The sequence below is a fragment of the Bactrocera tryoni genome, unplaced genomic scaffold (genome assembly GCF_016617805.1).
Source record: "Bactrocera tryoni isolate S06 unplaced genomic scaffold, CSIRO_BtryS06_freeze2 scaffold_25, whole genome shotgun sequence".
NCBI lineage: Eukaryota > Metazoa > Arthropoda > Insecta > Diptera > Tephritidae > Bactrocera > Bactrocera tryoni.
In genome coordinates this window covers 9,412,148-9,430,193 of record NW_024395977.1, presented here as the reverse complement: position 1 = coordinate 9,430,193, position 18,046 = coordinate 9,412,148, and the positions used below count along the sequence as shown (strand labels likewise).

General features: G+C 35.4%; 1 long non-coding RNA gene across 1 annotated transcript; it reads right to left on the bottom strand.

Annotated features, from left to right (window-relative positions):
• Positions 1 to 9,269: 9,269 nt before the first annotated feature.
• Positions 9,270 to 9,707, bottom strand: LOC120780674. Its single transcript, XR_005705948.1, has 2 exons — positions 9,438 to 9,707; positions 9,270 to 9,371 (listed from the first exon to the last, which is right to left on the bottom strand). It is a non-coding gene; the product is annotated as an uncharacterized LOC120780674 (long non-coding RNA).
• Positions 9,708 to 18,046: the final 8,339 nt, after the last annotated feature.

Below are 18,046 nucleotides of genomic sequence, written 5' to 3'. Positions count from 1 at the left end.
TCTATGGACGTAATTTTTAGCTATATTAAAAAAAAAAAATTTACAAAAATATTGAAAAATAACGGAGTAATGTGCTGTCTGCGGAAGTGCCAAAAAAAAGTGCCTCAACTGCTGGCATGATTCCGGTCGATTGAGTAGCTGAAACAAAAAAATTCAAAATGTTTATTAAACTTAAATATATTTTCTATACAATGGACTACGATCTTTGAAAAATATCAAAAATTAAGAAAATGGCGCCATTTTGAAAAAAAAAATCGTTTTTTTACGAAAAAAATTGTGGTTTTTTTAATGCCAAATTGACAATTTTCAGCCAATCAAAAAGACCGTAGTCTATTGTATAGCAAATGTATTCAATTATATCCAGTTTTAATTTGAAGTCGATCGGTTAATTTCTCGTTGAGTTATAATGTCAGCAAATTTGAAAAATGTCGTTTCGAGAAAAACGCGTTTAAAGTTTCACTTATATATGTTTGCACCTTTGAGCGGTCGCTATTTAGAACGCTGCCATTCAAAAACTTTTTAAAATACGACCTCGCCGATTTCACAGGATGTTTTTGAATATATAAGCTATCGAAAAAAGCAAAAAAAAAAATTTTTTTTTTGAAAGTGTCACACTGGTATAGCCCCTTAAGAAGTTCATTTCTAATTGTGTCTTGTGGCATATTAGAAATGATGTTTCTTCGAAAATCGTTCGCTTACAACGGATGAAACGACTTCTGAGTGGTGATTTAAATGAATAAATTCCTTTTGGTTGAAATGCTCTGCGTTGGCCGTTGAAAAGTTAAGACTATACTTCTCAGGATCATTCATTCCTTTCATTTCTTAAAGGAAATTAATGACCTTTAGAAATATGCATATTTGCATTATTTCGTTGTCATTTCCATATTCGTAGCAATGGAATTTCTATGGCATAAGTAAAGTAATGGCCGCCGATTGTCACCCCTTGCCGCTGTAGCAGCTTCGCCTACAAACATGCGTAAATACATATGTATGTATGTATACGTATGATCGTGAATACATATCGACGCAGATTTTTGCGAGAAGCACCAGAAAGTTGGGCAATTTATGATTTTTAGCTTTTGCCATCGTCGCGAAAAGACGACTTGTTGGCAAAGGCATGCTCGGGGAGATAATAAATTTATAAAATGTGAATTTAAGTTTTCTAGTTTTCTTTCATACAAAATGATATGCATTTCTTGGAATATCACTAAGAAGTATAACTTCATCCGCGCGTAGGGACTCCACGCACCTTTTTTTAGGAGGGAAAGAAATAATTGATTCAAGCGAAACTTCTAGGCGCTATAGTTATATATTTCAACATCTTTCACAAATTTTTTGAATACGAAATCTATGATATTCTGCCTTTGGGAAGCAATTGCCCGATGCATCATTGTTTAAAAATATATTCAAACTTGACTTTTCTTAGTTTAAATAGAATATAATTTTATTCCAAAGATAATAAACTTTGCCCCAATTCTATACGACGTTTAGTTTTTTCCTATCCTGCCCGTCAATTAAGAATAATCGTAAAAATTAAAAACCGAGAAATCGCGCTTCAAAGTTTTCGCTGTTTGCCCAAGCGTATTTCCCTTCTAGCTTCGATAATATTTCGAATTCCCATCTATAACTTTGTGGACATATTCATAGGCATTTTTTTAAGAGATTTAAGAAAAAAAAATCGATTGTTTGAAGCTTCTAAAGCAGGCTACTCCATTAATAAAGATTTCGTATCAGAATTTAATGATCTTATAAAAAATGATTTAGCAATTTGGCAAACGAAAAGTGATAAATATAAAAATAAAATTGAGAAAAATAAAAGTTGGAATTACTTATTAACGAACTATAAAGAAATAGATAAAAGTGCTACATTAGAAATAAATTCCAAGAAATATTCCGGTTGCCTGTCGCACATGTTCACTGTGTGAAGAACGAACGCAAAATGGATTTGTGTGTCGTGTATGGGCGAAACGAATTTAATGAAAACTTTATTTTCGTAACTTGCGACGAAGTTATTAAACCCCATCCTCGCTTCAACGTGTATGTTGTTCCTGTTGGAGTCTGAATAGTTCTATTTGATTCATTTCGTCGATTCTTTTTCTTCTTGCTTCCGCTTTATTTGCTATATCCCTTTCAGACCTGACACTAAACTGCTGAATTTTTCTCCCCCATTTTTAGAACATACAGTCTTTATGTGATAGAAAAACATATTCGCCATCTAAATTTTTGTGTTTCAAGTTCCTTCTAGGGTTTCGAGGACGCGCACATTTGATGCATCTCGGTCTGATTTCGTTTGAAATAAACAAACCCACACATGCCTTTAAACTTTTTATTTATTTTTTCGTGTGATAAATAGTGAAACAATTCTTTTTCTTATTTAAGCATAAATATACATCGCACTTGGTGCATCGCGTGCGCGTACGAGACTTACACTCTTTTCGACGGCACATACGGGCTGATTTTAGGTCAGATTCTTCTGGCCAGTGATTGATACCATCTAGCCGCTTTTCAGGGCATGGTTGGTCTGCTGGACGGTATCGTTTAGAAGGTGGAGTTAAATCAATGTCGCCTGATTCTGATCCAGAGCACCACTCCACGTTCGTTTTAGTTTGATCTGCTACGAAAGCTTCTGCTAGCGCAAGCCGAAAACTTAGTAAATCGTGTATAGCCTTTGGTGGCATTCTAATTTCCGGACAAAAAATACGATACTCCATCCAAGCATTGCAACACGCTAAGTCAATGAAATGAATAATTACCTTTAGTGTCCACTTTGGGGTTTTAAAAAATGTTCGGTACGCTTTCATTTGTTGGTCGCAAATGTCCACACCACCCATTAACTTATTGTAGTGCTGGACTATATTTGGACGAGCAACTTGGATGATTTTTTTTCTTTTTTGCACCAACGACGAACGACATCCACTGGACTGCAGCCAAATGCGGTTGAGGCTAGTAAAACTGACTTCGAGTCCTTCCATTGTACAACGACAACTTTGTCATTTGGATCACAAAATTCCTCCATATCTCCTCTTTTCATTTTTTTGTCGTTGGTCAAACTGACACATTTTATGCGGTTTCGCATAATTGTTCCAGTTCCGTAAATTCCATTTTCCAGAAGCTTTTCTAACAGCGGCAAAGTAGTAAAGTATCTGTCAAAAATACTTTTGACCCTTTTGGTAAGGTTTGTGTCAGACGCAAAACAAACGCGGGACCGATTCCAATATTTTCCTCTGGTAGAGGTGTTGTCTTGCCCTGATAAATCTCGAAATCGAGAACAAGTCCATCTGATGTGGTCAATACTTCGTTTTTCAATCCAACGCCTCTTGGTTTGTTAGGCAAACTTTGACGAACTGGACAACGACCAGTAAAGGGTATCATTTGTTCGTCTATGGAATATGCTTAATTGGTTGCACTCTCCAAAAAATATTGAGTCTTCTTTGGGTTTCAGGAACGTCGCTTGGAAAAACGACGTGGAATGCTTCTCTTAACTTAAAAAATCTGTCGCGAGTCATTGTTTCCGCTACCAGTGAAATTTTATATTTGTTCTGCCAATACATTCGAATTCTAGGAAAGTGAATGCAACCCATTGCAATGTGCATTCCAAAAAAGTTTTTGATTTCCTTAGTGGTTGTTTTTAATATGCCACCTGCATTCGCAAATTCGTATCTATTAGTGCAATTAGCCGCATTTTCGAAAAATACGTAATCAAAATATTTAGCGAAATATTCTAGAGGTGTGGGCGTATCTACTGCATAGTCCTGCAAAATCAAATCGTATCCAAAGTGAAATTCATAGTATTTGAAGAAAACTTACTACAATTTTTCGACTTACAACTTCCTCTGCAACAGACATATCGATAATTGGTTGGCAAAAACGTTTCCTTCTCCAAATTGGTCGACGACTTGAACTCTGTAACAGTGTCTATCAGAAGGTGCATCTAAAAATCACACCATCATACTAACCGGTTCATTATTTTCTTCGTAACCTAACTCAGGAAGCACTGCACCTACGTTTCTTTCAATATCTGCTTCTTCCTCGCCTTCATTGTCGGTGCTGTCCGATGGCTCATAATTTTTGTCTCGTTCTTCATCATCGCTGCTAAAATCGGGGGCGTCTGAGGCCTCTAGCACTCCCAAAATATCATCATCTGTAAGCATTTCTTTGAAATGAAATGCAATAAAAAGCACTTGTGTTTAGTTACTTAAGGCCTGATACGCACAATTGATGCACTTGTTGAAAAGTACGGCTAAAACATACTTACTTTGCATTGAATCACTCCTATTCATTTTAAATATTAGAACTTACTTTTTTAGTTATAATGTGCACTCTTCACTATTTTTTCACTAATAATATTTTAATAATATTAAATACAACTTACTGCCGCAGCTCTCTTTGAAAAAATCTAAATACGATTTAAGAATTTCATCACCACGTGGATAACGGTAAACCGAATAGCGAAACAGTGCAAAAAGAAAAGGTACACAATCATCAGCACAATCGATGCATTTCGGCCTTTTTAACATACGTGCATAAATAGTAGAAATCTTGACATTGAAACTTAACCGCACAATTGATGCATCACGGTCTGAAAGGGTTAAACCAGTAGTAAATATTTTTAACCAATGTTCAAAATAGATTTGATGTCAAATTCTAAGCAACCAAAGAAAAATTAAATACACCTGTTTTATAATTTAAAATATCTGCTCCATCGCAGAATCATTGTTGAGGAACCACATAAGAGAAATGGTCCAGTACAATGTACAGACTGCAAAGAGTATGGACACACGAAAGCATATTGCACTCTACGCGGTGTCTGTGTGGTAATCTATATCCTACTTCAAAATGTACTCTTAAAAAAGAGGATTAAAAAGAAATGCAGCAATTGTGGATGAAATCACACTGCTAACTACAGGGGTTGTCCTGTATATGTACAAAGATTTGAAATCAAAGATATACAGGGCATTCAAGCACGTCGTAACGAAATGTTACAAACAACCCGTAATGAAATTATAGCAACCTCAGATAAAAGTTCAAATCCTATTACTGTTAAGAATAATGCTATGCAAGGAAGTTATGCAAAAGTAGTGAAAGGCAGCACTCTACAAATGCAACTGCCGCAACATCCTAAAAATGGAGGTATTGAAACTATGATTTTAAATCTTACACAAAGTATGACACAATTTATGCCTACCATGCAAAATATGATACAAGATTTAATAAAATCACATAATCAAATGTTGCAAAATTTATTAAGTAAGAAATGAGCGTACTATCTGTATATCTGTATATGGCATGCTCACGGTGTCAACCAACATAAATTAGAGATCATTAGATTTCTGTCTGAAAAAAATATATATGTAATTCGTACATCATAATCTAATCTTATAAATAAAAATAATTTCAATATACCGGGATTAGGCTCTATGTCACAAATCATCCGGATGGAAAAGCGCATCGTGCACGGAGTGTAGGTTAAAAATCGGTTAAACCATTATGCTCTCGAATCTTATGCTACAGCACAGTTACAAGCTACAAAGCGAATTTAAAGACTTTTTTGGAACGCTAGGTCAAAGATTTCTAGCAGATGGAGATTACAACGCAAAACAAACGTACTGGGGCTCACGTCTTATTAATCCGAAAGACACTAATGAATAAGCGACATCATATCTTCTGGTAAGCTGATTTACTAGCCCAGTGATAGAAAAAAAAATACCAGATTGGAAAATAAATAGATCGCAATATAAGCTGTAGAACTTTTGACAGCTGATGTAATATCATCTGATCATTTACCTGTACTAATAAAGTTATACGAACAGCTCATGGGCCAAAAGTTTCTCTAACATCTCATAAAACTAACTTGCAGTAGCCACATAAATATTGATTGGAAAATAAATGCAATATAAGAGAACTTAATGTGTATTAACGCAGCTGTATTGGCAATACCAAAATGAAACAATAAACCAGTTATTTTTTAGAAAGATCACTAATAATAAAATTGAAAAACTTGTAAATGAGAAAAGGCAAGCTAGACGTGAATGGCAGTTAAGTCGCTCCCATTCAACTATGCTTCAACTGAAATCTGCTATACGTAAGTTAAAAAAAAGCGCTTAACGTATGGAAGAACGCAGCACTGAAAATTATAGAAAGAAGCTGTGTCCGAATTCTAGCAATGCCTTTAAGGCAGTTGAATGATAATTGGGCACGCAGTGCTCAAAAAAAACTTTAAGTTGCAGTCTTTGCCTAGTAATGCTAACTAGTCGCTTGTGTCTATTAGGACTTCGACTTCTGAAGTTACTAGAATCATAAAAGAGCTAAATTCGAAAAAGGCACCAGGGCACGGTAATATTACCCCAAAAATGCTAATTGAGTTACCAAATATTGCTATAACGGTGCTCTCCTTGCTCTTTAATGCAATTCTTGGTTTCGTATACTATCCAATTTCGAAGTGGAAAAAGTAGCACATCAACATGGTAGATAAACCTGGGAAGACTTAACACAGCCGTCAGTCCCACAGACCAATAAGTCTCTTACCCAGTATTTCTAAAATATTTGAAAAAGTGTTATTATGAAAGATGACTCCTTTCCTCCACGATAATAATATAATTCCAACGCACCAATTCGGCTTTCGTGCTAAACATGGCATTGTAGAGCATTTAAATATAATTACGAACAAAATCAGGAAAGCTTTCGAGCACAGAGAGTACTGTTCAGCTATTTCTCTAGATGTAGCTCAGGCGTTCGATAAGGTCTAGCATGAAGACCTTTTTATGAAAAACCAAAACCGTTTTACCTTACGAATTGCGTAAAACTTTGGAGTCACATTTAAGAAACAGGAAATTTATAGTTAAAGTAGCAGACTTCATATTAGAAGAACGTATTGACATCCATTTTCGCGGATGACACAGCTTTAGTAAGCCGTGACAAATGCCCCATTGGAGCATCAAAAGTATTAGAGCAGCACTTTAACTTATTGTCGAAGACTGACCAACTAGCGTCTAAATATTAATGAGCAAAAATGCCGAAGCAAGTTACATTCTCGCTAAGACCAGGAACGTGATTGACAGTTAAAGTAAACAATGTTCTAGTACCCTAAGCGAATTAAGTGAACTTATCTTGGGATTCACCTAGACCGAAGGCTCTACGTGGCGAAGATATATGCGAGTAAAATAAGTTGCATGTGATTAAGAGTAGGAAATTTGGTTGGCTTTAAACAAAAATTGCAAACTTAGCCTAGACAGCAAAGTCGCGTTTTACAACGCAATCATAAAACCGGTTTGGATGTATGGCATTCTAACTGTGGGGTACGACTTGCGCAACCAACATCTATATCTATATATTATTCTAAGACAAGGCGCTTATTTCCAGAGATCTACAAAACGTACAGTGACAAATAATACATCAAATTAAAGTGTGCGATCTGGAAACTTTGCACAAATTTTACAGATTTTAAATTCATTGAACCACTTTTGATATATTTGTTGCGTTTAAAGTTCTTCAATTTTTACATTAAGCTAATATAAGCAGTGCGCTTTCTACAGAAAAGAGCATATATTTAAGAGAATGAATAATTAGCAAATGTTTCTGTAATTTGCTTTACGTTACATTAGATACCCACATACGCGAAGGCGCAAGTGCGAAATCTAACTACAACAATGTTGTCTGCTCGGTAGCAAAATGACAATAAGCATAGATAACTTGATACGAGACTCTTTGGTTCGAGAGAGAGCTGTCAAAACTCAATTTTTTATAACATTTGCCAATGATGCCACTGCTGAAAAATATTAACTTGGGTATTTAATAAATTATACAAAACACTAAATTAAACACTTTGAAAATGCATACATACATATATATGTAAATGCTAAAATGCAAAATCATTAATTAGTTGATACATAAACATTTATTTTGCAAATATGTTCGCATAGTTTCATTTCACACTAATTTCGTCAAGTAATTATAAGCGCTGCTTTTCTGGCATCCCGCCTTTTTCACTAACTGCTGGTTGACGGCACCCTGATTGTGTTTTGTTGCCAGCTCAGAAAACAGATCAGCTGCAAGCGAGAGAGGCAAGAAAAGAGATTCTAATTAAGTTATCTATGACAATAAGAGAATGACGAATATTACAAATTACAAATGTTTGCTTTGGCATGTGCACTGGTACATACATACATATGCATGCACTAAGGCGCTATCTACGATTTGACATGCGCTCTCTTCTATGTTGCACGAATATGTATGTACGAGCTAACGGGGCATCTCGACAGGATAAAATCTATGTCTTGCGAACTGTCAAATCTATTGCTTTTGCCATTGCCAAATCTGTATGTGGGCATTTGTTATCATAAGATAATCATTTGCGCAAAAGCGTAGGGTAGGTAGGTTCGAGCTGATGTAGCGCATGCTTTGAGCTCTTGAAAAATTTATTTTATCATTTGCGAATGTAGCATTTGGGTAGGTAGCTGATGTAGTGCATGTTTTGAGCCCTTGAACTGTTTAAATCTTTTATGTGGAAAATAAAAACAGGATAAAGATCCTTTTGTTTACAAATGTATATTTCTGGGAAAAATAAGATAATAAGAAAAAGATCCTTTTTTCATAAATGTATTTCTGGGAAAAATAAGAATTCATATTTCTGGACTACTATGTAACAATTGTGGCCTACATTTTATATACCAATTAAAATAATAAATTTAAAATGAGCAATGATATTTTGATTTCGCTAGTATAAGTTTATTAAATTTAAGATTTCGCTTATTCCCAAACCAATTTGCATAATTTTTCTGTAAATTAACAATATTAAACTAAATAATATTTTGAAAAAATATTATTTTAAAAATGTACTTTATTTTTATAATATAACACAACCGTCTCAATACTCGCTCTTCTAATTTTCATATTACCGAAATGAAAATGCCGTCGGCATATGTGCAAATGGGATATGTTGCATCTTCGAAATTTTCATAGAAATGAAAACATGCGCTGTCAAACTGCTGAAGTGACAGCTTATAGCTTACGATATATGGCATACGAATTAGTTTGCGATATATTGTAAGATATAAGCAATGTGGAGTCCACAGGCGGCTAGGCACGGCAATACAGTTCTGGAAGACATAGATTTTATCCTGTCGAGATGCCCCGTAAGATAGGTCGTGCCAGCTGACACGAGCCACGATTCTACGTTTTTCACTTGTTGTGCTATTATTCGCCAAACAGTCGCATATTTTCTAGAACTGTTTCATACATCAGATTTTCTATCTGCAATTAAAACAATTCAATACATTTTTAGGAACAACATATAATTAAGTACTTATATATAAATACAATGTTACGTTTTTGACGACACACCAGCAAATTATAATTGTAGTGTTGAGTGTCATCTAAAAGGATATAAAAAACAATAAGAAACAATAAGAAAATAAATAAATAGTTAATTTAGGAATTACGCAGCTATGCCTATCTGTATAGCAGGTTCAACCAAACTGCTTTTTAACGCACTCTGCACACATTTTTCACTTTCACTAAATGCTGTAACATAAATTTTTAAATAACATGAAGTCCAATCGCATTTTCTTATTGAGATTACTAGCTGCACTGTCTAATATGCGATGCGTTTGCTCTTGCTTATTCATTTTTGGTATTTCACACTGAGACTCACTCAAATCTCACAGCGTATGTCGAATTGTTGCATGGCATTCGTAGGATCCACGAATTTTTATTTATCGCTTTTAAACCTTCTCTTATAGAACTAGTCTTTGAATCTGTTACCGTTATTGAATTGATCGTAATTTCGCAATTGTACAATGACTGTTAGTGCAAGTTGTAAGATTAACCGAGGAAACATGTGTGACTGCATGAAATTTAAATAATGCATCAAATATATTTAAAAGCTCTTCTTCCAATTACTCGATTTTCTTGATCTGAAAAGATTCCAATATTATAAATGATGAATATTGCTACTCTTATAACAGAATTTTCCATTCAAAACAAAGTAAGATATGGATATGTATGTATAAGAGGTGAAACTTTGCAAATGTTTTTTTTTCAATATTTCTTAATTTATTGAATCTGTTTGGTTAAGCCTAACAATAAGTATTCCAATCTTAAAACTATTTGAAACTAAAGAAGCTCAAGAATGTGGTTCAGGTGGTTTATTGTAGAACGTTGCTCTCTAGTAAGGCTGGTAGATCACTTCGTTTTAAACGCGTTTGATTGCAAGAATTTACCAAGGCATTAGCCAATGGGTTTGGATGTTCGTGAAATTTAGAAATATACTTCATTCTGCTGTCCTCTATCTCCTTCTTTACCATAGGAATATCAAGATCTTTATGAATGTTTTCATTACGCATTGACCATGGTGCAGCCGTGGTTGTTCTAAGCATTTTAGATTGAAACCTTTGAATTATATCAACTAGTAATAACCCCCGATAATCGAGGGACACCGTTATTTAAAATGAAAAAAGTAAAAAATTTTTTTTTTATAAAAACTCAATTTATTCAAGTACTTCATGGAAAACTACATTCGTAGTGGTTTTATTTTGGTCGTAAGTCTTAACTTTGATATCTTGAGAAGATCGTACTCGACTCAATGCGACATACAGCTGGCCATGCGTAAAACAATCCCCCTTGAGGAAAACACCAACTCTTGCTAGAGTCTGCCCTTGAGATTGGTTTATTGTTATTGCGAATGCTACAATTATTGGAAATTGGCGACGCTTTAAAATAAAAGGAAGTGTTGATTCGCTGGGCTGTAAATTTATACGGGGCAATAAAATTTGTTTCCCTTGTGATTCACCGGTTAAAATTTCGACCTCCAAACAATTACAATGTAGTGCTTTTTTACTATCAAGCGAGTCCCATTGACCAATATGTATTAAGATTGCGGATTAACATCACAACTGTTCCAACCTTAAGCCTTAACTCACGAGGCGCTACTCCACTGAAATTATGGGAGTTTAGAAATTCTGTAGGGAATCTGACATGCTCTTGAGGATCTTCAGAAACGACAGTATCCACGCTATAATATACCCTTTCTTCCCCGGGCAACATATTTACTATTTCGCTATTTATTATCGTACAGTGATCATTTTTTGGACACAAAATTGCTGATCCTTCAGATGGTTTTGACTAATAACACCAGACTGAGGCTGAAATACCCAATCCACTAAATTTTCATTTAGCAAAATTATCTCTTCTGGTATATTGATTTTCGACTCTGGAGAGAGCTCTCGACCTCGAGCTCTGAGCACCGTTTCAAACAATTATCAACTATAGCGGCGCGTGAGCTATTGGGCACCACAGGAAGAACTTGCCTGAAATCACCACCTAATAAAATAACCTTTCAACCAAAAGGTATTTCATTTTGGTGAATATCACGTAATAATCGATCTAAGCATAGTAATGCAGTCCCAGGAACCATGCTAGCTTCGTCCCATATTATTGCTGTAGAACATTTGATTGCTTTTCCGAGGGTGCTATCTGGCTTAATTAGAGAAACAGAAGATTCATTCAAAGGTATTGGAAATTTAAATATATTATGTGCCGTTCTTCCGCCAGGAAGCAAAATAGAGGCAATCCCTGTCCAAGCCACGGATATCACCTTCTGTCTGAGGCTACGAATATGGTGAATAATACTCTTATAAAAAAAAGTTTTGCTATAGCCGCCAGGACCATCAACAAAGAATGCCTTTACGACATCGTTGCTACTGGAAATTGCATGGGTTATTTGGTCGAATATAATCTTTTGCTCATGATTAAGCTGTTCCTTTAGTGTTTGCGCGTATAATACATCATCATCTATATTATAATTCTCAATTCCTGTGTCTTCATTGGTAAGATCATTTGCAGGTAACCCGAAGTCTTTTAAAGATGTGTTATGTGATTGGAAAATGTGACAAATATTTCTCAATGCTAAAAGCTCGCTGATATTTTCTGAATTATTTCTTAAAAAATCTTCAAAAAGATGCAATTTAAATTTTCTCCAGAGCTCTATTGGTGAGGTTGGTTCTCCAAATATGCAAATCATTGCAAACATACGTCTCAGTTGCACAGGCATTTCAAAGACAGATGCTTCTTCAAGTGCAGCGGTCCACTCTGTGTCATCCGCTAGCAACTTTCTCTTTACTGCTGATTCCCAATAAGAAGAGAGATGTTCCCTGTTCACGGTTAATATATCTGAATACGACCTCGGTCCTTTTAACGAAGTAAGTAATAAACGTAAAGCAAAGAGTTCCCGATTTTTTGGATCGACCGTCTACATTCTACCAATTGCATTACTCGGTCGTTTTCTTCTTTGCCATGAGCGCGACGCATATTGCCAAGTATAGTACTCAGGAATTTGATAATACAACAAAGTATTCGCAAATGGATCTATCGCATTCAATTTAAAATATGCGGTTAAAGTGGTATCGCGGCATCGAGCAAGGGTATCAGAAATCGCAGCATTATCATCACGAAAATAAATATTTTGTGAGTCTGGAAGGTGAACGGCTAGAGCTTTTACCATGTGCGACTTTTCTTGCATTGAAAATTGCAAAAGCCTCCAACAGGCTTCAGGCGCACTAACATATCGAGCGTCTTTAAATGTAGATATTTCATCATGATTATCCACGCGATCAATTGGGTGTTCAATAATTTGAACTGTTGCGCAATCATATCCTTTGTAAATATATTTGTGGAGGTATTTTACGCTTTTTATCGATGAACATATTTCGACATTAATATGGGCACTGTATTTTTTGGTCAGATATTTGTTGTATGGGACTATCCATCGGTTGTCTATTTCAATTAAATGTTTATTGGCACGAACAACTATTTTATTTCCATCATTGCGGCGGCGATATTGAGGATAGCCGTTAACGTTTGAAAGCGTATTAGCATGAAAAGTTTTCGGAGCAAATTCCCGTATCAGTCATGCAGGGCGATGATGGATTAAGTAATCCACAAGGGCCATGAATCATACATTTTGAGACTATTTCATACAACTCAGGCTCTGCCTCCTTATTAGGAATCTCAGCGCAAACAACCAGGTCAATTTCAGAAGGGTCGCGAATAACATCTTCTTCGTGAAGTGCTACTAAGATGTGGGGATGTGGTAGACCCCGTTTTTGAAACTCAATGACATTTAGGTAGTATTTCACCTTTCCAAACACATTCCTCTCGGGAAATATATTTCATAAGCTCATTGAGCTTCTGCTTAAAAACCCGGGCTATCAGTTCTGGACACATTTCCGGTCCCTGGTATCTCTCAATATTCTGAATGACTTCTGGCCATTTTGGGTTGCATGTAAAAGTTATGAAAAGCGACGGTTTTCCATATTTTCTAACCATAGCCATAGCATACTGGTAATGCATGTTCATATTTCGAGGAGAGCCAACAAAACTTGAAGGAAGTACAACTATACGACCAGGACGAACACTTTCCATATTTGCACCACGCATTAAGTAGTCATGCAAACCAGCATATGTTTCAACACGATGCTCTTTCTGATGAGTTCGCAGAAATGCCAGACGTGCTCCTTCAATTCTGACATATTGGTCAACTAAATACTGTTGCCAAAGTTTACCTGACACATGAAGCAAGCTGAAACCTTCTCTTATCGCCATACGGTAAGCAACAAACTGCAGTTGGGTTAATTTAAATCTACATTCCGTACGATGACCCTGTTCATGCAGAAGAGTTTCATCATATCCTGACTCGCCATAAGGAAACAAAAGCGGATATACTAATGGATCACACAACCTATGTAGCGTTGAGACAAATAATAAATTCTGCATATTAGATTTCCGTGAAAATACTCGCAAATTTCGATTTCCAGGTGGTTCACCATCTTCTGTTGTGAAAACGGCCTCAATTTCTGAGCAGTTTGGCAAATTATAACGTCGATCAGTGCTGTTAAAAAGAAGCATGCTAATTCGGCGAGCATTACGATTTTCTTCTCTGGCCCTCTGTTCCTCTTCGCGTTCAACCTGCGCCATATGCTTATACTCATTTGCCAAGGGGTTAATATTTGAAAGCATTTCGTGGATTTCTCTCAGCAAATACCTGTCGGAGTTTGAATTATGTTGTGCCCTTATATCAGTTGCTTGATCCGTGTCAACAATAAACAGCTGGGCGTAGGAAGATTCTGAAGGGTGATCTGCATGCAATGGACCTACCCTATGATATATTGATCCATGTATTCGAAAGCAATATGGTCCGCGCCCTGTACGCCCCGCAATTTTCGCTTTGAATGATGCAAAAGCAAACGAACTATTTAGCTGCCGAATATTCTCCAAATAGTGTCCCCGCCAAGAGCTCAAATCATTTTCTAACACAGCTTTCAAAAACTCAGGTACACGTAATTCTTGAAGTTTAACTTTTCCGCCATGACAACATGTCGTAAAGCCATTTCTTACCTAGTAACAATTTCAACCAAATATTAAGACAATAAGTATGTATGTACATATATTACGAATATAAAACAATTAAAAGTACAGGTACCTTTTCACTTCCGAAATGTTTTGCTTTACAGTGTAAACATATATTAAGCAAACCCCCAAGCGAACTATACTCAGGAATAACTACGGAGTTTAGGGCAGCTTTGAAATAACTTGCCATAGATCCTGCATGACTACGGCTCTAATAAAACAGGTCAATTCATATACATACATACATTAACAATTAAAAATTCCTTTTTATCTATAACATTCACCTCTTCTCTTCGACCTGTTAAACTCCTTTTTCGTCTAATTCGCCTTTGGGTTGGCATTTTATTTTTAATAATTAATGTGAATCTGAACTGAAATTCGATGTAGTATGTATGTATTCGCTGGTAATAGCCGCCTTGACTTTTGGAAGAAAACTGAACTGACTCAAAGCTTACCTAACGCAATAACACTTCTAATCAAAATAACGCCGACAACAATATTTCTGTTAGGTTTTGCACTTGCGTCTTCGCCCATACATATGTATATACATACATATGTTTGTAAGTATGTATGTGTGAATATAAAACAAAGTAGAGTGCGCATGTCAAAACGCAGTGTTCCTTACGGGGCATCTCGACAGGATAAAATCTATGTCTTGCGAACTGTATTGCCGTGCCTATTGCCTGTGGAGACTCCACATTGCTTATATCTTACTATATATCGCAAACTAATTCGTATGCCATATATCGTAAGCTATAAGCTGTCACTTCAGCAGTTTGACAGCGCAGTTTTCATTTCTATGAAAATTTCGAAGATGCAACATATCCCATTTGCACATATGCCGACGGCATTTTCATTTCGGTAATATGAAAATTAGAGGAGCGAGTATTGAGACGGTTGTGTTATATTATAAAAATAAAGTACATTTTTAAAATAATATTTTTTCAAAAAATTATTATTTAGTTTAATATTGTTAATTTACAGAAAAATTATGCAAATTGGTTTGGGAATAAGCGAAATCTTAAATTTAATCAACTTATACTAGCGAAAATCAAAATATCATTGCTCATTTTAAATTTATTGTTTTAATTGGTTTATAAAATGTATGCCACAATTATGACATAGTAGTCCAAAAATATGAATTCTTATTTTTCCCAGAAATACGTTTGTAAAAAAAGGATCTTTTTCTTATTATCTTATTTTTCCCAGAAATATACATTTGCAAAAAAAAGGGATCTTTATCCTTTGTTATTATTTCATTTTTCCCAGAAATACATTTGTAAACAAAAGGATCTTTATCCTTTTTTTATTTTCCACATAAAAGATTTAAACAGTTCAAGGGCTCAAAACATGGGCTACATCAGCTACCTACCCAAATGCTACCTTCGCAAATGATAAAATAAATTTTTCAAGAGCTCAAAGCATGCGCTACATCAACTCGAACCTACCTACCCTACGCCTTTGCGCAAATGATTATCTTATGATAACAAATGCCCACATACAGTTTTGGCAATGGCAATAGTAATAGATTTGACAGTTCGCAAGACATAGATTTACAAGTATGGTACAAGTTGGTATATAAAAGAAAGTCGTTTATAACTCAAGAACGGCTGAACCGATTTGGCTTAAAATTGGTGGGGAGGTAGTTTAGAAGCAGGGTAAGGACATAGGATACATTTTATCTTTTTATACTAAATTTCAATACAGCTCATAAATACAAAAATTATATTTCAAATCATAAACATTTGTTCAAAATTTATGTATGAATCATTTGAAAATTTTAGTAATTCAAAAATAGAAAGAAATAAGTAAAAATTTTCATTTTCAAACATGCTTAGTATATGGGTTATACTGATTTTGCTTCTTAACCAGGTAGTTTTTTTTAAGACGAGCCCGTCCGATATATTTAATATCACAACAAAAAATGGCATTGGAATTTTCATCGTCAAGGCACTGCGGATACTTTGCTAGATTATTGGTCAAGGACGCAAATGCATTCATAACAAACCAAACGCGATATCTAACGTAAAGATAAAGCGGAATAATTGGAGTGTTGATAAAAAGGTTTATTTTTTTTTTTTTTTTTTATTTTATTTTATAAAAGCTTACATAATAATACAATTATTATACAAACTTAAGAAAATACGCAGCACTAGCATCATGGGCTATCGGCCGACTGGTTATGTTATATGCGTCGAAGAAGGTCGCTGTCTTTCAAAAGTTGTAGATTTTCGAAATGTTGTTGCTTGAGGGATCCATCAATAAAATTATTGGATCAGTATTATTGAAGTTTGACAGTCTATGAGTTTGAAGTGCTGGACAATGTTGCAGAAGATGCAATAGATTTAAATCTGAATCACAAAATGGGCATTGGTTGATCTGAGTGCCATTTAGTATGTGAGCGTGTGTGATAATGGAGTGGCCAATGCGAAGTCTGATATATGGAATGATATAATTAGATGAAAGCGATGACGGAAAGGATGGTTTGATGATTTGAATTTATTTTAGAGTAGTGGTGTCTGTAATTCATCCAATCAAGCGCCAATTTAGTGGATCTTTGTTGAATAATAAGCCGTTTTATATCACTCTTAACAAACAAGGCAGATGTAGTTGTTGGAGTGATGCACACCTCCTTAGCCACCGAGTCCGCAAAAGTATTTCCAATGATTCCAGAGTGACCGGGTATCCACATTATTTTTAGTCTATGTGCTAACGAAAACAACAGCGATCTAATGCCAATAATGACGTCATTGTAGTTACTGCGGTTTTTTAAAGGTTGAAAACACGATAGACTATCTGTACAGATGATGAATTTACCAAGGTTTTGTTGGGCATACTGGACAGCTTTGAGAATACCCGTAGCTTCAGCGGTAAAAATTGAACAAAATGGAAATAATAAACCATACGATATTCTTTGTTGGTTATCATCAACTACAGCAAAAGATGTATGCGACGATTTGGAGCCATCAGTATATATAAACTGCCAACCAAAAGATTTGAAGTGCGCAGATAATTCCAAAAATCGAGATTTATACACAGTGCTTGGAGTGATGGATTTGCGAAGAAAAGTAAGATCACTAATGAAAGAAGATTCATTTACTTTCCACGGTGGAATATATTTACTGCAAGGCAGCAATATTTTAAGCGGCAACTCATTGGTTTTAGCAAACAAAGCACTTTTAAAAATAGAAGACGGTATTTTAGGAGACCTCTTTCTGCAAAGTGATGATTGAAAGTCCTTTTTTATAGTAAAGTTCGTGCTGAGTATGAGTTTTAAATAAAGCTTATTTAAGCTTTCTTCCACTGCATCTTTTAGAGAAGGTAGGCCAGCTTCCGTCAGTATGTTTTTAATTGGCGATGTTGGAAACACTCGAAGAGAACAACGAACTGAAGAATGATAGGGCGCAGCAAGCATCTTTAGATGATTCTTAGAATGATGTCCATAAATTTCCAAGCCATAATTAATTACAGATGAGATGAGGGCTTTAGTGACGTTGACCAGTAAAGCCGAGCCGATGAGTGAGCGCTTACATGAGAGGTATTTAATAATATTTAAATTAACAAAAAGTCTTTTTCTTATATACTGACAATGTTTCTTAAATGTATACTTAGAGTCTAATACAATACCAAGGAACTTAATACTATC